Source organism: Protopterus annectens, chromosome 8.part0, assembly GCF_019279795.1.
Source record: "Protopterus annectens isolate FY-2018-M chromosome 8.part0, PAN1.0, whole genome shotgun sequence".
NCBI lineage: Eukaryota > Metazoa > Chordata > Ceratodontiformes > Protopteridae > Protopterus > Protopterus annectens.
Window position 1 is genome coordinate 390,383,089 of NC_056741.1, and position 21,547 is coordinate 390,404,635.

The 21,547-nt window shown below is 38.5% G+C and overlaps 1 protein-coding gene across 3 annotated transcripts in view; it reads right to left on the minus strand.

Moving 5' to 3' along the window:
- The window catches only part of MGAT2 (alpha-1,6-mannosyl-glycoprotein 2-beta-N-acetylglucosaminyltransferase), a 269,236-nt gene extending 249,164 nt beyond the window's left edge, over positions 1–20,072 (minus strand). Inside the window, exon 1 of one of the 3 annotated variants that reach the window (XM_044079905.1) lies at positions 19,699–20,072. The gene's annotated coding sequence lies outside the window, so the exon portion shown is untranslated. The other 2 variants (XM_044079904.1, XM_044079903.1) reach the window with 2 other exon arrangements.
- Between the last annotated feature and the right edge of the window lie 1,475 nt (positions 20,073–21,547).

Below are 21,547 nucleotides of genomic sequence, written 5' to 3' on the forward strand. Positions count from 1 at the left end.
AGATCTCTCCATCTTGCTCTTTACCTCCTTATATAATGTAATTTAAGCACTTTGAGTCTCTCTTCCATCTCAGATGTAGCTCAATTCTTGGCGTTTCCATGATTTTCCACTATACCATGGACCTTCCTTTTTCCCACAACAATCTTCCATATGGTTTTATATTCAATTGTTTTAATACTACTGCACTTTTCTTTACCAGCTATTAGCTTTTTTATACAAATAAGTTTGCAGTTGTATATTTTAGGAAATCAAACACGAACAAACTGCTGGAGGTAAAGACAACGAACTAGTGAAGAAGGCAATGAGAGTAGTAAGCAAACCAACTGTGTTTAATCCAGAAGCAAACACTCACAAGGTACTAAAAAGTACACACAAACTGCAAACAATAAAAATAAAGCGCTTTTCATCCTGCTCACTAGCAGGACTTCGTCAGATAAAAAAATGTCAAAAGAACTTCATCATTAAATACTAAATAAAAGTGTGCGTTGTAAGCCACACAAGTTACACTCAACTTAAAAAAAGAGACATTGCTCACGGTGGTAAACAAGTTGTGATTTAAAATGCAAAATGCATGTTACATACATTTGCAACAAATTTCTATCTCTTCTAGCAAAATAAGTAATCAATTTTTTGTTGCGTCTTTCGGTTAGGGGTCGCCACAGCAGAACTCTGGTCTGCTAATATTTGGTAGCGGATTTTTACGTGCCGAGTTGAGTTACCAGCCCTGAGGCACAACGTTCAACGAAGGCACGCCCATTCACACATGCCTCCACACAGAAGACGCTCTAGCTGAGAATCGAACGCGACAACGTCTTGCTGTAAAGCGACAACGCTACCGCAGCACCACTACCGCGGGTAAAAATAAGTAATCAATAATTAAAGAAATAAAAGGCTTCATTGTTAACAACAGTGCTAACAAAACTAAAGTTAAAGTCTGAAACAAACACTAAAGTTTGTTGAAGTCTGAAACAAACAGTTGCCACATTACTATTACACCAACTGAACGCCTAACACTAACATGTAGACATGTCAAGGGTCTAGAAAAACAAGTAGTGCAAAAACAAAGTGAAAAAAAAAAAACTAAGAAAAAACAATAAAATAATAATAGATAATACTATTGCAGGCCTGATAACATAGGTTTAAATGTTACACTTTCTTTTCTCTAAAAGGTAACAAGGGTGTTATGTATAAACATTTATGGTGTACTAGCGTCTCAAATTCCTAAGTTTAAGTATACATGCCAAAGATACTACTTCATTCAAACCCGGATTAAAACAAGATCCAGTATGAAGTTACCAACACAATTCAAGTTGTTCCAATAATAAAGATGTAGGTCCACCTCTATTGTCATCAAACACTGAGTTGATGGCTCTAAATAAGAAAGAATGGTGTGGATGTGACACTGTGTCTTGCCAGAGCATTATCTAAGCTTTGATTTCTGATTTTATACAAGTGCTCGTAAACACGTTCTTTCAACTTGCGGTCAGTTTTACCGATATGGAAAGCGGTACAACCTGAGCATTGGGCCACACAGACCACAGATTTAGACTGGCAAGTAAACCTAGAGTGAGTCTTGTAAATAAATAGTGTTTCTAATAATTTCCTCCTTGCCTGTACTCATGTGCTTACAATAATTCACATTTGGCACTTGTACATGCCACATTTCCAATTAAAAGCTGGTTTGTTGATCTCTAAAACCTTTCGGTATCACGCTTGTAACTCGAGGGCCGTTTTCAAACCTGTCAGCAATATGGGCATCTCTTCTAATTATTTCCCAATTTTTGTATAGGATGTACTTTATCTCCTTACCATCACTACTAAAAGGGGTAATCAGACTAATTGTTTATTCATATTTGTCAGGACGGCTAGAATCAGTTGTTCCAGTATTATTGAGACTCAAACTAAGAATTTGGCCTGTAAAGGCCTTGTTCTCTCTTAGTGGTGACTTCAATGATAGTGTCTTATCAGGTCCTCAGGGTAACCCCTTTTAAGAAACATGTCCTTCAGTTTTTGACTTTCGTATAAAAAGTCCAACTCAAGTGTGACCATACGTGCAGCTCTCACAAGTTGTCCCTTGACAACAGATATTTTCAGGTGCCAAGGGTGACAGCTGCTGTAATAGAGGAAAGAATTGGAATAGGTGTGTTTTCTATAGATATTAGAAACATATGAATTTTTTTGTTTCGTCTTTGCCCAAATCAACATCCAGGTAAGAAATCTGGTCTGTGTCGAAGACAAATGTAAAAGAAAGGAAGCTAGTTGTACTGTTAAAATAATCTACCGATGTTATTGCATCATCCCTGTTACCATTGAGTAGTATAAAGACGTTGTCAAGGAAGCGGGTGTAAAAATGGATCTGTTTCTTTATATCAGGTTTATTAAAGATAAGCTCATGCTCCCATGATGCCATAACCAAATTTGCATAGCTAGCACCACACAGGGACCCCATTGCCACTCCTGTTTTTTGGACAAAGTATTTGTTGTTAAATGTAATGTAATTGTTGTTCAAAATGATGCCCAACATTTCTTCTAATAGGTTTACTTCTTCGGATGGCGCTCCCTTGGCCTTCAGTAGCCTACTGGTCCATTCAATCCCTTCATCATGTGGGATTGAAGAGTAAAGGTCCTGGACATCAATGGTTAAGAAATTCAAAGAATGACTATAGTCCAAATTGTTAAGTTGGGCTAAAAATGACCAAGAGTCTTTACAAATTTGTTGCTCCTGGGTCACATTTTTTTAAGGGTTTCATCTACCCATTTCGCCCAAGGGTACATTAGACTAGACCTTGCGTCTACTAATGGTCTCATTGGTGGATTACCAATGTTTTTGTGTAATTTGGGAACACCAAAAAGAATAGGAGTTCTAGGGTCTGGCATGCTAAGGTACTTAAAAAGGTCAGACGTAATCCTGGCCTCCAAAAACATCTCGTACAAGTGTGATTTAATTTTAGAACAAGCTTGATTTAATTCATTACATGATACGAGCTGGTAAGTAGGGCTATTAACTATCTTTTCCATTTTGTTAATGCAGTGATCAGTGTACATCACTACTAACCCACCACCCTTGTCTGGTGACATAATCCGAACAGGAGCCTGTTGGATTAAGTGTAACAAGTCGCGTTGTTCTCTAGAAATGTTAGGGGGGAGATGAAACTTTTTGTTATTGGATCTAACACTAGATGAGTTGGAAAAGTCCAACTCACAAATTTGTTCAAACAATAGCAACGTGGGAAGAAGAGGAGGGCAAAATGTACTAGATGTATGTAAAATGCTACTCTGTATGTTTACATTGTCACCAAACATTAATGACAAGTTTAACTTTCTGACATACAATTTTAAGTCAATTAGTATTTTTGCCAATGGAATAAATGTGTTCCCCTTTGCTAACAGTTCGACCAAGAGTGGGTCAATGACAGTGTCTGTATAGTTGTAGATTTTAAAGTCCTTATCTACATTCAAAACAATTTCTTCAAGCTTGAAATTTGGAAGTTCTGTTGTGTTCAAGTGTGGCAAATATCTCCTGCGCCTGCGGTTCTTCGCTCTGTTGTTGAACTGCGTTTTTTTGCTCTTCGATCTCAAGTTGTACCGAGAGGCCAGGATCTGATAATTTTGGGCATTTTGGACTGGCAGAACTTCTCGTGAAACAGTATCATATCTTTGACTGGGATGGTCCCCTTGGGGCACATTCACAGTAGTCTGTGAACTGCACGAACATGTTGATTTCCAACTTGTGTGTGTTTTGAATACTATTAATTTGACCGTAGTTATAAGTTTTAAAAACTTGTGGAGGTTGAGGATAAGCAACGCCTTCTTTATAAGCTGTACGGTCTCCGTTAAGCTTTTTCATCTGAACTTCGTTTAATTAAATGTTGATCAATACTAAACAAAAATTCTGTCATAATCAAACATATAATGCTCAAAGTCAGGATGTTGTTTAATACTGCTGTCTAAGGCTGTTGCTTCCTCAAGTAGTTGGTCAATAGTTATTTGGTAACGTTTGACCATTAAATTATGCAAGTCTAACCCTTGTTTGTTAAACATAGAGACAAGCTCTTGGTGAAACACAGACGCAGCTGATAAACCTGTAGGGTACTGAAATTCTTAAGCCCTTTGGCACAATACTTTCATTAATACATTGATGAAGATATGCCACTTCCAGTAAAAGTTTTTTATATTTAAACAAAATTTTCTCCAAATGCTGAAGCAAAAAGGAGATACTACCTGTGCCTTCAGTAACATGGTTTTGAACCTGGGTGGGATGTGTGTTCACGAGCTGCATCGGTTCTTTAAGCCACTGGTCGAAAGAAGGAATGGCGTTTAAATCCACATTCTTAGATGTTTGAAAGTTCGGTGAATGCGTCCGCTCAGATATATTCCTGTTAACGACGGTGACTGAAGGGTTAGGTACAGCCATTACACTCGTGTGACCATTCGGCCCCCCCATTCAAAACGTTAATGTCTACATGCTCGGCTAAAGTGCCTAGAACTACTACAGTGGAAGTAGCTGGTACTGCAGTATTAGTTTTGGCAAAACAGTTAACACAATGTGGTCCAAAAACATAGCTTGTGAGACCATTTAGTCCTTTGTTTACTAGGCTGTTACCTGGTTCACTAGAATTTGAACCATTACTAAGTGCAGGCACTGTTGTGTAGGTAGGCGAGCCTCCATTCTATTAATATCTCCTCGACTGGACATGTTTTGAGTAGTAGAAGGCATAGTTGATGGAAAAGAAGGTGTGGCATCCATGCGGTTTTGCAGTTGTTCAACGCGTTGAGAAAGTTGCTCAATGAGCTGGGTTAAATAACCCATACTCTCCGGTTGAGAAGCTGGTGGTGGTGACAAAAACACAAACAAACTGCTGGAGGTAAAGACAACGAACTAGTGAAGAAGGCAATGAGAGTAGTAAGCAAACCAACTGTGTTTAATCCAGAAGCAAAAACTCACAAGGTACTAAAAAGTACACACAAACTGCAAACCAACAATAAAAATAAAGCGCTTTTCATCCTGCTCACTAGCAGGACGTCTTCAGATAAAAAAATGTCATAAAAACTTCATCATTAAATAGTAAATAAAAAAAAAAAAGTGTGCGTTGTAAGCCACACAAGTTGCACTCAATTAACTTAGAGCCATTGCTCACTATGGTAAACAAGTTGTGATTTAAAATGCATGTTACATATATTTGCAACAAACTTCTACCTCTTCTAGCAAAATAAGTAATCAATAATTAAAGAAATAAAAGGCTTCATTGTTAACAACAGTGCTAACAAAACTAAAGTTAAAGTCTGAAACAAACACTAAAGTTTGTTGAAGTCCGAAACAAACAGTTGCCACATTACTATTACACCAACTGAATGCCTAAACACTAACAAGTAGACATGTCAAGGGTCTAGAAAAACAAGTAGTGCAAAGACAAAGTGAAAAAACTAAGAAAAAAACAATAAAATAATAATTGATAATACTACTGCAGGCCTGATAACATAAGTTAAAATGTTACACTTTCTTTTCTATTTAGTATTTAATGATGAAGTTTTTATGACATTTTTTTTATATCTGAAGAAGTCCTGCTAGTGAGCAAGACGAAAAGTGCTTTATTTTTATTGTTGGTTTGCCGTTTGTGTGTACTTTTTAGTACCTTGTGAGTTTTTGCTTGGTTTGCAGTTTGTGTGTACTTTTTAGTACCTTGTGAGTGTTTGCTTCTGGATTAAACACGGTTGGTTTGCTTACTACTCTCATTGCCTTCTACACTAGTTCGATATTTTAGGAAATGCCCCTATAAGGAACTAATTTTATATATACATAATTAACTGACTTATGAACGCGTGTTGATTTGTTTAGTTGATAAATATTTTTGTTCGTACACTTCGTGTAGAGTCGGATTGTTTGTGGACAATTTTAGTTGGTTTGTTCTTGTTGCCACTCTGTTTTTTTTTTCCTAACATCTAGCACTTTTAAAATGTTAGCAATAGTACATGTCTGCAACACGCTTTATATCCGGTACCCCAGAGCCACCTTCTCCTTTGGTTTAATCACTGCTTCACAAGCCACCCTTGGCATACCTCCCTCCCAAATATAATTCTTAAGCAGTTGCTTAATTTTATTCAATAAATCTGTGCTAGGTAATTCCTAAAAAACATGTGCCCAGGATATAAAATAAAATATATAAAACATAAAAACTGCGGGAGGATGCATATTTGTACCACTTGTACTCTTTGATCTATGACCAACATTATCATCATCCATGTCTGCAGTTGTGCTCTTTCTTACCATAGACTTTGTTAATTGCCTCCATTGTACCCTTCACTGAATTTTTAAGTCAAATCTCCAAGAATCTTATCTCATCTTTCAACATTCCATTCTCCCCTTCCTCTACATTTATTCTCAAAGCCTATGTCTGCCCTACTTACCTTATACCCAGACTTCCTTTCAAGAACTCTCCAATGACCTCCACAACACTGTCTGAGTTAATACATTTATTAATACCATTTTGCTTCACTATTCCAGCAGTATCTGTGCCAGGGGTTTTGCAAACAGCAGACGAGACAGGGGGCAGCCCTGCTTTGCTCCCCTTTTTTTATAATTAATTCTCTCAGACAGTCTTACTCTTATTTTTATACTCTTGCTGTAAAATATTTTCAAAACCACAATCCAGTCCTTAAGAGAACCCCCAAGCTCTCCATCACATCCCATAGATATTCCCACCTAACTCAGCTGAATGCTTTTTCTGCATCTAACAACATTATTGCCATTTTGAATTCCCAAAAGTGTTCTAATCAAATTATCCACTGTTCTCCCACAAACCAAGTCTAGTCACGATGAATAACTGTCAGTAAGATCTGAATAAGCCTATCTGTAAGAATATACATAAAACGTTTGTAATTGTAGTTTAATATTGATCTATAACCGGACATATCATCAGATCTTTTTTCTGTATCACTATTATTACTTCCGCCGTAGTTTCAGCAGACTAGTCCCTTCTAAAACTTCATAAAGCAATTAGTAAAAGGTTACACAAAATAAGCTATTTATCAAGTCCCAAGATTCTACTGGGAGGATATCACTACTCAGAGAAACCACCCTTTGTCATCCCCCCAACAAATTTTTGTCTCTTCCCTATTAATTGGTCTAATAAAATTCTAACTACCAATCGCTTCCAAGTTTCAACATAGCTGGGCCCTACCATTCTTGTTTATCCATAACTCCCAAATTCCCCTGCTTATCCTTCTGCAAACATCTCACAATACCTCTAAATTAGTGCTGTATCTCATCCAGTCTTTTCACAGTTTCTTTATACCCCTCCCTCTACTTCTTGCCAGAGAGTCTGACTGCCAACATTATCTGCTTTGGTGTTTTCAGTATTTTTCTATTGTAATCTCCCCCCAACTTGATTATCTTCCTAGCCCTGCAGAGTCTGTTTAAAATCTCTCTCTCTCTCTCCTCCTTCCTTTCATCAGTTTTCCCTATCTTTCTATACCTCATTCAACTCTTCTAACAACCACTTTTTGTATATTCTCCTCACCTTTTGTCTCTAACTTAAACTTATTCCTTTTTCTCTCATCTCACGTAGATTCTGCCCCTTATTATGCTGCCCCCCACAGTCTCCTCTTCCCTCTTAAGTAAATTGGTTGTAAACCCCCAATGTCTTTACAGCTACACCTCTTGGTGTTATATTACCACCTCTAATGGGACACAGTCAGAAAATACTACTGATCTACCTCCCCAGACTGTTCTCTACAGCTATACTCAAATGGAATACAAGCCCAGTCAAATCTAGCCCATGTTTTATACCTGTGAGAGTAAGAAGTGAACCTGAGCTTCTCCTTTCCGCCTTTCATCCCATCCCACATATATACCTAACACATTGTCTTTCAATAACCCCTCAGAAATATTCTTTCATCACTCTTCCAAACCTAGGGCCTCCACTGGATGTTCTTATTTGTTATTATGTTCTGGTCTCCAACTATTATCCCTACTCCTTGTTCACATTTTATAATATCTGCCAATACCTCACACAGCATCTTTATTTTAATTTGTGGCAGCAGATAGTCATTGTCCCCCTCTCCAGCCTACCATTTATCCCTTCAAATCTGATTTTTTTTTATCTTCAAGTCGTGATAGATTGGTCACCTGAAGGGTGATCACCTGTGTACCAGACCATCTTAATTTCAGCATTCTACCTCTATTTTGCTTAGCCTGTAACCCACTGACATTCCACAATCTTATATTAGTTGTGTAGTAAGTCGTCTATCTTATTCTACCTTCCTTCAGTTTTGCCTGTGCATCCCCCTTGGCATTATCATTTCCAATATCCCACTTCCTTTCCTCTACTCTCCTTCCTCCCTTTGCTGTAAAATTATGTACATTATGGTTAGGGAGTTACTTCCGCAGTCAGTGTAACCACCTTATCTCTATGTATAGTGTGCCTCATTGCCCCTCAATCTGCCATAACTATGACAGTGGGTCAGCTGTACTTAGGGCCACCTCACTCTCTTTATCCAATTTCAGATTCTCTTGCCTCTACATTCCTCATGTCCACCTTACACTTATTCTTCCCTTCCCTTTGAATGCATTCACTCTAAATGCAGATATGGATGCCAACTGTACCATTTTATTACTCTGACTGTAAACATTATTACTGCTGTTGCTATGAATTTCATTACTTGTTTCAATGTTTTCTCCTGGGCCTCCACTGAAAATGGGCTCTTTCTAGGCCCAAGTGGACTTTCCCGGTTAACAAATGCAATCAATACATTTCTCCCCTTTTGTCGTCACTGCGCTTGCTTTTCACTCATGTCCCTTCCCTTCACTTCATCCTTCCAGTTCCAGTAAGCACATCATCTATCCTCTTCTCTCGAAGTCTCTTTCCTGCATGCTTCTCCTTTTACTCCCTCATTAATGCTCCATTAACTCACAACACATTCACAAAAGATGTCCCTCCTGTTATGTTAAATTCCCTCTGCTACTCTGATTCTCCCTTCCAACATACACTTTTAAGATACTCTCAAAACCTCACTACTTCAGCTCATCTTAACTTTAATGGTCAGCTCTCTCATATACATCCGATATCCCCCATTACTCCTCTTAAATGACAACCACTTCAGCATGCGTCTAAAAAAAAGTGAAAATTCTGTCCACTAACATTATTTCACCAGACCAAGGTATGTTTTCACTGGTCTACATACCTGTGTTATTTCACACTTGTTTTAAACTCCCTTTTATTTATTGGAGAAATTATGTAAGCACACCTACTGTATGCACTCAGACCTTGAATTTCCTACAACAGACCTTTGTGAAAATGATCTTTTCCATACTCACTCACATCAGTCATGTTTGTTTAACCTACTTAGAGAATTTCTACCCCCTATTCCCTAACTTTTTGTTAAACACTCCCCCAATTTGGTTTTCACCCTTGTGTACTTCTTTTTCTCACTGCTCCTTGCCTCCTAACTCCCCTCCTCCAATCTCTCCCCTTACAGCATTCACAACGGAGCTGTCAACAAATCTTTCTTCACTTAGATAGCACCCAACACAGCAGTTGCTTATCCACCCCTAAATTAGCTCCTAGTGAAAAAGGATGTGGGGAATAGGAGCCCCCAGTATACATTTACATTGACTTTACCTCCCTTCTTATTCAATGTACAAGCAAGATATTATGCAATAAAAACATGTTCTGTTTCTCTCTCTTTTTTTTTTTTTTTTTTTTTTTAAAGGTTACAGTAGGGCATTAGACAAGATCTTTCCCCCTTCACTTTCTATTGGCTGCTATAAAATGTGTCTGCTGGACCTACCAATATCCTATGTTAGGACTGCAAAGACAACTATTTATTAACAGTAAAACAAAAAAAAAAAAAAAAAAAAAAAAAAAAACTACTGACTGACCTTTGTTGCTGGGACACTTACCCCTTTTAAATACCAACAGCAATGAGATAACTTCCATGTTCAAAGGAAGATGGCTGATGGAGGTCATCTCTGGACTCCCAACCCTACCTACTGGAGCCAGTCCTCTGCACTTACACAACTGACCCCCTCAGCAGGGCCATTACAGCAGTGTTTTACAGAGAGTTGGAAAAAGCCTCAAAGTTGACTGGTATGGATGGTTGTGTGTTTATGGGATGGTGTACCTTTGTAAGTGTGATGTGAATGTTATGCATTGTGAAATGGAGAGATTAAGAGGAAAACTCTTCTGAGTATCGTCCCAAGCAATTTTATTATTGCTTAAGACATACATTGCTCTGGGTTTGTCAGCACATTGTTTTGAGTGTCCTGTTTGGAGTAGGGTTTCACTGCTACAGTGCTGGTACTGTTTTAATACATGTGAGTGTCATGAAGTTATGTATAAGCCTATGTGATTTTGGGAAGTTACAATGGAGAACAGAAGAGTGGAGGCTTGTTGGATCTCCTGGTGACTTCTGTTCTGCTAATTCATGCAGTCCTATTTTGTGAGCTTACTAAATCAGCAGTACTGCTATTTTCAAAAGCATCCGATTTGGAAGCTCTCTCCATGAGTCTGTTGCTGAGAGGGTGAGAAATATGCTACAAATATACAAAACAAACTACATAAAGCAATAGTAAAAGAAAGTACTGGGTCATATTAGAGGCATAGGAAGTCACAGTTAAGAAGAAACAGTGAACTGCACCGTTTCATAGTTATGTAAAGCTTGGCATTAAATACCATAAGTTCGTGTTATGCTATAACAGAATAACCATACAAAGATAACCATGTGAGCAGCCAGAATGTAAGTTCCAATCGAATATTTTACTGTGTGCATTTTAAGAAATGGACAGACTGGCCTAAATTCTGGACTGTATGTGTGCTTTTTTCCCCCCTGGAAAATGCAGTTTTAATGACACACCAGGCTGTGACTTGTTTGAGGTCTATTATCATGCAAAGTTGATTAATTAATTGAATCGAGCCAAGGTGGATATGTGAGAGACTAGCTCATTGAAGGAGTGGAGATGGGGGGAGCAACTTGGCCAGGAACTGAAACTTGCAAAACTGCTCTTTGTAAAAAGTATTTTTTATCTCAGTGGTTTGTTGATATTTTCACAAGCTTCTTTGAGATAATGTGTAGCAGATCAGTAGAAACAACATTTGTAAAACTCAGTACAGACCAGTCAATGATACTGATCTGCAGACTCTCAAAACCTGTCAGTTTTTTTTTTAGGTGTTCCATTCTAACTGCATGGAGGTCTAGTCAAACAACAAATTTTTCTTAGAATCGGTGTTCTTGTAGTGCATTATGGGACTGATTTAGCTTTACAAGGGAATCGGGATGTCTGCCCCCATGAGGCCAGAGAAAGATAAAAATAAATAAAATTAGGAAGGAGTACTTATTTTGCTAAATGCATCTTTGGGAGGTGCAGTAATTCTTGACAAAATCATTTGCCCATAGTGGTCCTTTAAATACCTTCAGATGCAAATACAGTGACATGCAAGGGTGTAGCCAGGCATACTCTTTGAACTCTACTGAGTACATTTTTTTCAGGTCATATTATGTCTACAGCTGTCTAAATGAAGAACAGGTACAATACTGCTACTCTAAAACAATATTTTTAAATAGTTTCAGGGGGAACATCTGAAAGTGTTACTTAGATTTATTATGTACTGGGGGGCAGCATTTTGAGAGGTGTGACCATTTTAAGTGATAGGTGCCGGGGGGGGGGGCGGGCTAGCACTAAGAGTTTGCAAGTGCAAAATGGAATTTGCCTGCTCCTGGTGACATGCATGATGATAAATTTCTTTCCAGGTTTTAGAAAAAAAGTTATTTATTTGCATTTATACTTGTTCTGTGATATTTGAAGTTTACTTTTACTTTTTCTGATACATGTGTTGATTTCTTGGATGTGAGTGTCACCCTTACTGATTTAAAGCAGATAAGAACCAGTATTTATCACAAACCCACAAGAACTAATGCCTGTCTTTACAGGTCAAGCATGCACCCGAGACACATACCTAGAAATGTCCTCAAAGGACAAGTCTATAGAACCCTACGCCTACATAATAATGATGAAGAGGTAGTAGTTGCTTTAAATAAGTTACAAGACGAATTTCAAACAAGAGGCTATTCTAGCTCAGAAATCACTAGAGTGGTAGCAGATGCATGGAAATTGAGATCTACAAGATGTAAACCATACATGAGCTCTTATAGTGCTGATACAAGTATACCTTATGATACAAGTATTGATAGAAATAAGTTTAGAATAGTGTTTAGATTTGCAAGGGACATCAATAAGTATACAGAAATTACTGAAAAGAATTGGCACTTATTACATGAAATACCAGGTCTGGTTTCCACAGTTGGCGACACCCCAAACTTCAGTTTTAGAAATAATGTGTCTTTAAAGCAGCAGCTCTGTAATAGAGAACATCAGTCTTTTAGAAAAAATCTCTCAAACAGACAGGGCACCTTCCCGTGCAGGAATTGTGCTGCTTGTCAGCATGTCTACACTAAAAATTAGTACATTCATCCTGTGAAATGTTTTAAACTTTATACGAAGAATTACTATGATTGTAAAAGTGTCAATGTTGTTTATTTTTGTTTTTGCCAAGCATGCCATGCCTATTATGTAGGCAAAACAAGTAGGAGTTTTAAAGAAAGAATGTTAGAACATATAAGGGACATACAGAACCAGAAGCAATCAAATGCTCTAGCTCAGGGGTGTCCAACCTTTTCAGTTGCAAGGGCCGCATTGAGTCAACAGAAATGGTCTGGGGGCAAACGGCAAGTGAGGACCAAAAAAAAAAAAAAAAGGTCTCTTACATGAACTGAAGAGCAAAAAAAAAAAAAAAAAGCAACGTGTCATAAACTAATAGCAAAGTCAGCCCACTGGCTGTATTGTAGGTGAATTTGAACAATAAATAAATTAATAAATGCATAGTATTTGCCCTAAAATTCATAGACAGATAAATAGACAGATAGATACACGGATGGATGTAGGGTCTGTACTAAATAGTAGACTCACACCTCATTGGCCATTCAGTATACAGAGGAAAATCCATAACTTTATCACACCATTGTTGCATATCAAAATCAAACAAACAGGTAAGAATAAATAAATAAACTAAAAGTGACCCTCTCATACCACTATCACTTTATATATATATCAACTCAAGACATTATACAAGAATGGAGGAAAAGGCAGAGTCCCTTATTACACTGTGTGATCTCACACTGAATGCACCTTGTGAAACCAACCCCATAGTATAAGTGAATTTGTTACATTCACTTACATTGCTAACAACTCTCCATGTGCAGAAGATAAACAACTTGTGTCCATTAATATACAAGTAGACTTTGATTTAATGAAGCTAAACATTCTTGTCCAGCTAAAAGACACACACACACACACATGTCCCAAGTAACATCCAAACATTCAGACCAAAGGGTAAGAAGGTCACATAAAGAAATTGTTCAGTTAAAGCAGCAAGAAAGACCCAATCACGCTTGAATCTTCACTGTATAAGTTTAATCCCAAGTCAATAACACCAAACACAACTAGAGTCAGACCTGGTATGTTATCATTTTTTCCTGATTTCAACAGTACAGTAGAAGTGGATTGTTCTTCTGTACTTTAGAAACAAACAGCTTGAAATTAAGCTTGATGTCCATAAATATTATGGAGCCTGTGAAATATCCCAAATAATATTCCAATCAAAAAGTAGAAATAATTCAGTAAAACTGCAAGAATAACCCAACCAACCTAACGTCTTCACTATGTAATACCTCAAACTTCCACAGTGTTTCAGCTACATAGATTCTGAATGCCCTTGAGTCCCTTTTACTTTTCTTTATGGATACATGCAACCCAGTAAATACAACCCCACTAGCTGTAGACATGCCATGTTTCTGCCTTTTTTGACCTCATCAGGTGCAGACTTGCCATGTTTTGGTAATTATAGATATAGATATTATCTATATATTTCTCTGTGTATGGTTTACATATCGACACTCATACTCCAGTTTGCTTACCTGCCAAGACGTGGACAGTTTTAATAACAACCACCTTTGAAAAAGTAAAAGTAACAGCTCAATTGATTTAAAACAGCACAAGGAAAAGATCCTCGCATCTCTTCTTAACATGTGCTTCCTTTCCATAGATTAAATATCTTAACAGCTCTTAACTGCTTTTGTTATTGCTTATTCTTTTTTCGCTGCTACTCATTTCTGTATGCATCATCTTGTCATATACTGCAGAATTTCTCTGCCTAAAAGTCTACTAAATCATCCCAGCTGACATTCTCAGTAAACAAATGTACAAGTTCTAGTAGCTAAAAAAAAAAACAATCTGTCCACTTTAAACTCACAAAATTACTTACCTTTTGCTATGTTGTAGTGTAACTGTACTCCGAAATAAAATAAATCCTCTCTCCACGATCTCGCGCCTTCCTTCGGCTTTACCAGAACTTTAAAAAACGACCGAATGGTGTTTTCGCGCATGCGCATACCAGCGGAACGACGCTGGTATGAAAAAACGTGAAAAAACGAAAGTTGGCGCATGCGCAGAACAGCAAAAGTACGTGAACGGGTAAACACACGGAAAAAAAGTTAAATTAAAATTAAATTTAAATTTAAGGGTCGCGGGCCGCATGGAAGAGCTCTGAGGGCCGCATGCGGCCCGCGGGCCGCGGGTTGGACACTCCCGCTCTAGCTAATCATGTCCTGAATACAGACAGTAGTCATTGTTTTAAATTTTTAATCTTACAACAAATAATAAGGACAAACAGAGGTGGTGATGTAGAAAACCACACTGAAGAATTAGAACAACAATGGATCACTAAATTACAAGCAGATAGATATCCTGGTTTGAATGGCTGCACCTCATTAGTTCCTTACCTTAAGGCAAGGTGCCTTAAACACTAAATATGAGTTTTTTTATATATTTTTTATTGTACTATTATGGTTATATGTGCACAAAATGTGTGTGTATATGTATATTTTGATTAAAAAATTCCCCCTTTTTTAAATATTATTGTGTGTAAATACACACCTTTCTATATATTTTATGCATTTTTTTATGGATATTGATATATGTTCTTATGTTAGTGGAGTAATATCTCTTTAAATTGTGATGCCATACTAATTGTCCTAGTATTTAACCAAGCATCAGTTGTAGTGATGTGGTCTGATGAAGCAACATTAAGTTGTGAAAGCGCTTACCGTTTGTCTTCTGCAATAAAGTATTGGGACTGATTTCCAGTGTGTAACTTTGGTGCCTTAATTTACTTTTGCTGCTGTTGTGTGTTTTGGGCACCTCAGTGTACCTGCAGCCGTTTGGTTTCTGCATCTTCAGAGTCGATTATGGCGCCCAGTTTGCAGTCATCTGCGAACTTGGTCAGCCACAGTCCTTCCGTGTTAGCCTGTACCTCCGAGAAATATATACCGAACAAGAGAGGTCCCAGGACTGAGCCTTGTGGGACGCCACTTGTAACTGGTTTGGAGTCTGACATGGCTCCAGCAATTCTAACCATGTGGGTTCTGTCCTTGAGCCAGTTTGCAACCATCTAGTGATATAGGAGTTTATATTTAAGCTGGTGAGTTTATCTATAATGCCCGAGTGGGGTATTGTATCGAAGGCTTTTGCGAGGTCCAGGTAGGCTGTGTGGACCACCTTCCCCTCGTCAATGGCCTTGGTGACTGTTTCAAATACATCAACCAGGTTTAAGAGGCAGGATCTGCCCTTGGTTTAAGAGGCAGGATCTGCCCTTAACAAAGCCGTATATTTTGTCTGTCCTGTGCCTGGTGAAAGTTGCATTCCAACGTCTGTTTGTTACATTGCTTCTGCTTTTCCCTTGCTCTTGTGTTTGCCCCCAGCCCCCACTGATACACTAAGTACCTCTCTCTCCCTGCTACTTCCTACTGTTTGTACACTACAGTTTTCTCTGCCCAAATTGTAAAAGCTACCATTTCTGAAATTCTAACCTAATTTGGGTCATTAACTTGTAGCTCAGAATCACAGGACTAAGAACTGTGACTTGTTGCAGGTTCTGAAGTCCCAAGGCTCCACTATTGGCTCTATTTTATTGCATCCCTCTCCTTATGCAGCACAAAGATATGCTCATGCAGGTCTTGTTATTCAAGACTGTAAGAAATGCGGAAAGCCCTGAAGTGTGAGAAGCAAATTTTTTCAAACAGCACAACAGTGTTTGAGAGATGTACATACACACACACACATATAACATACATGCATGTGTAACACAAACACACGCACATACACACACACACGGAGGCAAAAAATGCAACACAGGCACAAAGCACTCAGCATATTAAACCTACCGCAAGAGGAGTCTCAAAAACATAGCTATCGAGCCTGTAAGGTATGTATCTACTCAACTACACATTCTATTTACTATAAGTGACTGCACTACAAGATATACAGATGCATCTTTTTACTATGCTGGGCAAAGAAAGAGTGAGAGTTCGTTCCTTGTCTAGTACCAGGATCTATCAGATCAACCACATTCAAGTCCTTGAACAAGTATTGTTATGACTTTGTCACAGCAGTTAGTGTCGATGACTTGAGATATACCTCCCCGAACTGGATAAACAAAGAGATGATGGTGCTTTCAAACTGTCTGTCCCAGACAAGTATGTCCCCAACACTAAAAAGCATTCTAACCTCTCCAAGAATGATTCCACAATACGAGCAAAAAATAATAAACTTTGATAAGTGGGTGAGTTTTTGGTGTCATTCTAAGGAGGTCCAATACTTGTCAGTCTGGGAGTAGAGAATCGACAGACCATACTACTTTTCCAGAAATTACCTTAACTTGTCTTGTCTAGGGTTTTGACTACTGGCAAAGACATTGTCCACCCCCAAAGTGCGTTTTTTGGGGAACTGTCAACTTAAACATACAAACAAAACAAAGAAAGCCAAGAAAATGAAGGTGCTACTAATCACACCCCCTAAAAGCACATGAAAGGCACTCAAGCTTTGAAAAGCTAGCTTGGTTGGTCATAGTTTTGATGCAACACAAATAGCTTCTGCTACTGCAGCAGTGATCTAATGTTGAACATCTGCCTTAATGCAAACTTGTCCTAAACTAGCCCGATATGTACCATACAAGAAAGAAATTATAGTTTAATACAAACAGTCCACTTAAATGACAAAATGTAGTCCAACTATTTACAACTGCTAATATATATGATTTTAGATATTAGCTAAAGCAGATTCAGTCTGTTAAAATGAACTAAAACAGATGAAGAAATAAAAACGCTTTGCTTATCTTTGTTGCTGAATGTAACAGTAGCAGTTTAAAAGACACTTTGCAATGACAACCTGCAAATTCTTAAGACACTTAGCACTGCAGCTGAAACACCCTTAATGCAAACAGAAGTACTGAACTAGCCTGACATGCACTCACCACATAAGAAAGAATGTAGGGTTTAATACCAAATGTCTACTTAAATGGCAAAATGTTGTGCAAATGACTACAAACTTACTGCCACCACAGACTCCACAGGAGACCTGTGCTACACAAATAGCTGGTGTCAAAACCGTAGGCTAAGAGATTTATAATCTGCTCTAAACTAAAAAGTCAACACTCACAATACTAAGTGGTGATGCAATGAAAATAAGAAAAAATGTCAAAAATACAAGAGAAAATCAGGTACTGATGATTACTCTCGTCATTTAAAAACCTTTTTTTTTTTTGCAAGGGGGAGTCCCCATACACCAACTCTGGGATTACCATACCTCGGAGAAAGGGGAATAGTAGACTTGGTATATGTAAGTTTTTTGGCCTTTCAGTCTCAACTTCACAGCATTTACTAGAGTGGGGTCCTACACTTCAAGCGGTTGCTGTATAATTCTCTCCTTCAGCAATTATGGCTCCTCTTGTAACTATCACCTGAACAACGCACTATTAAACTCAATCCCAAAGTTAGGAATCTATGTGGAGAATGAAATTATACAGTGTCCAGTTCCAGGGTTGTAATCATTCCACTGTTTCCGACACTCATTTATCAGCCTAATGTCCCTTTCCGTAGGTACCTGACCAAACAGTTGTCAATGCACGCACACACACACACACACACACACACACACACACACACACACACACACACACACACACAATCAAGGCCTTAAATCATTAAAACCTATTAAGACCATCACAAAACCTTGTTCCTCTTCTTGGTATCATACAGACTACTAAGCTTTGACAGTCAGTCTTGATTCTATCAGCCCTGTTAACAAGTTCAACGTTATCATAAACACCCAATCAAGGGATATCAGTCTCTGCAAAATGAACAATACATGTTAGAACAACAGGCATATATTGTGGAGAATACTGCTCCCATACAAAGAGTCTTCCACTGTACATAGCAAAGTACTTCTCTTACTTTAAGCAACTCCCCTACCAGTTTACTCATGGGATAGGGTACACATGTAAAAAATGCACCAACATACCCTCGTTCTGTGGGTTGTGTGTAAACTATTTGGGCTAAAAACTACCATATGATTATAAGACTAGACTTCTTAAGATCCTCACAGATCAATAGCCTAGTAAGCACATCTGAACCTATAACATCAAGCTTTAACATATTTCAAGTGGAGACCGTATAGGTAACAAAAATAGACTGCTTATAGCTGAAACACAGCTAGGAGTATAAAAAGCTGTTGCTTGTATACAATAACTCTTCTAGTAATAAAACACATTCAGACTTTCCACATACGAAAATGTTAGTCTGTGGTTAGATTAACAATATGCATAAAGCAAAACGATCACAAGAAATTAAAATAAAATCAGAACGGTCACAAGCACAGCCATACGAATCTGCACATATCAACCATTTACGTAAACATATTAAGACATAAGCAACAACGTGGAAAGGAGTTTCGCTACACAAGGTCTACATGTTTTAATTATTATGTGCCGCACTGCTCTCTTGGGGGACTTTTTACTGTTTACTTGGATACCAGCAATCTAATGCCAGTATACCAATAAGATACCTACTAACACCAAGCATGGGCCATTTTCAATTCTAAAGGTAAGGTAATCCACACTAAGAAAAAAAGGGGAAGTACGCCCACAAAAATGTTGGCACTTACCCTTTCCATTTACAGCAAGAGACAGTCGCCACGTTCGGAGATCAATGCCCTAATGCACAAACTTCCTTATGTTTTAACACTTATCCCTTATACCAACAGTAGTGTACAAAACATATGCTGCAAACCTAACTGCTTTTAGCACTCAAGACATGCTACTACCATACAGTAATACCTTAGTCTCTCCTCAGTAAATCTCGCGGTCTGCAAAAGACAGCTTCCGTCTCCCAGAAGCTTACGTCACAACTGCTGCTAAAAACCTGATTTTTTTCCTCACTAAGTTCCCACCCCCAAACTGGCGTTTCAGCAACAATTTTTCCCCTCCTTCAAGATCGTACAAGGACCCCTCCAACAATGTGATGCCACGCCTGCAAAGGTTGTTTCCCCGCCCTCCTAAAGACGTTCTCCATTATTGCCGGAATGTCTTTTCACAGCAGTGTTGAGCAGGTACTTTATTTTCTTATGGGACTTCCTCAGAAATACAGCTGGGCAGCATACAGGACACTCTGCAGCCTGAAAAATCATTTTTTTGTTTCGGACCGAGGGCTACATATTGCCTCCCACTCGGTTAATCACCTGCTCTTTACAAAGTCATTAATGATGTCACAAACAATCCCACCAACAGCATAAACTTTCTTTAAAAATACTTATACCGTATTCCATTACTGTTTTCGTTCCCTGTGGAATAAACCGCTCATCTTCTGGTTCCTGTAGAACGACTTGGCTTCGTGCACTTGCTTCCCATTTTCATGTCATACACAACATCATAATTTCCACGCAGTTTGGTTGGTTAGGAAGTGTTGTTTTCAAGACAACTTTGGTCTTCAAGCTTTACAACTTATTTTCTATTTCTTCATTCCCAGAGTGCTTTATTCTTCTTTTGTTTGTGTGCGAAAAAAAATGAGAGTTTGTGTGATACGGAAGAAAAAAAAAAACAATGTTCCCAGTTTTAGTCTTAGTTTAACTTTGCTGCCCAAAAAGATCGGGGCTGTCTCAATAACGGAAATATATGAGATGCCGGTAAGCTGCAGTAGAAAAAGTTCCGGTCTCACGGAAATGCAAGATGCTGGGACGTTGCATGTATGGGATGCGGAGACACAAAAAATAGGTTTTGCAGACTATCTCTAACACGGATTGGTTTATTTATTATTTATTTATTTACATTTGTTGACCGGGAGTGTCCGACTGGACGTAGGTCCATTTTCAGGGGAGGCCTGGGGAGGAAAGCTCGACAGTTAAAATAGACAGTAGTTACATTGGATTACGTAGCCATTAACAATTTAACATAGCAATTACTTATAACATATTTACAGATGAAGAACATAGTACATCAGTAGACAACTAGAATCTTTATCTGTGAAGTACATAACATACATTAACAAATGTTACAATAAGAGATTCATGCTAAACAATAAGTACTAGGCATATGAAAATCTGAGTTTGCTATAATCATGGTAGCTAGTGGAGTGGAAAGAAAGGTAGTGGTTGGATGGTTTATTGTCTAAGACACATTTGCAGTTATTATTTCGGCTCGTTTTTGCGTTTAGGATTTGCTGACTTTCCGTTTTTTGGTTCGATCGCAGTTGAACAGAATGCTGCTTCTTCACTACTTACTCATTTGCTTAGGTTTTTGTAAAATATCCCTGTTGTTACTGGGTTTTGCTGCTCTTCCTTTTTAATGACTACATTTCCTTCACCTCTTGCCTACATTTTCCTTCATCTCTTGCAGTCTTTTTTTGTTGAAAACTTTTGTGGGAGTGTGTGTGTTTTATAGTCCCACAGGGTCTCAGGTGTAACAAATTTCCTAACAGGACTACTCCAAACTCTCAGCTTCACAAAGAACTGGTCAAAATATATAATGACTCTGGGCTAGCAGCTATCAAAGCACTCATCCAAAGTAATACTGAGAGTATGGCCACCTACAAGTCTCAAATAGATGATCTGCAAACACACATCCTGCAGGATCCCACATTTATTGACTTCGCGGAAATGTGGGACAATGTACCGCACAAAATTACTAGGCATGTGGCGGCACTGATTGAACGCAAGAAAGGCAAATTGCTTAGGGACATTAAACAATATGAGGAAGGAAAAGCATACCCGATCAGGCCCACACGCTCCTTACACACATGGAGAAGGCCAGACAGATATCCCACAAACAATCCGTTGTCCACAACTGAACTAAGGCCTACGACAGAATTACAAGAACCCACAAATGGACCCAACACACCAGAGGTGGATAGACTCCTCATCACATCCAGCCCACTAGCAGGGAGTAGTTCCCAGATGATGGTACATACTCCTGCTAGGGGACACCCAAGACCAGAAATGCCTCTCCAGAATCAGCCGACACAGAGAGATCCAGACACCAGTGAACGTGACCACCACGACAACAACGAGGACAACAACAATACAAACCGCAGGACACCGGACAGTGCGATCAATCAAGAAAGGGTTTATCAGACCCCACAAATCAACGACCAGTCTTCCAACAACAGCACA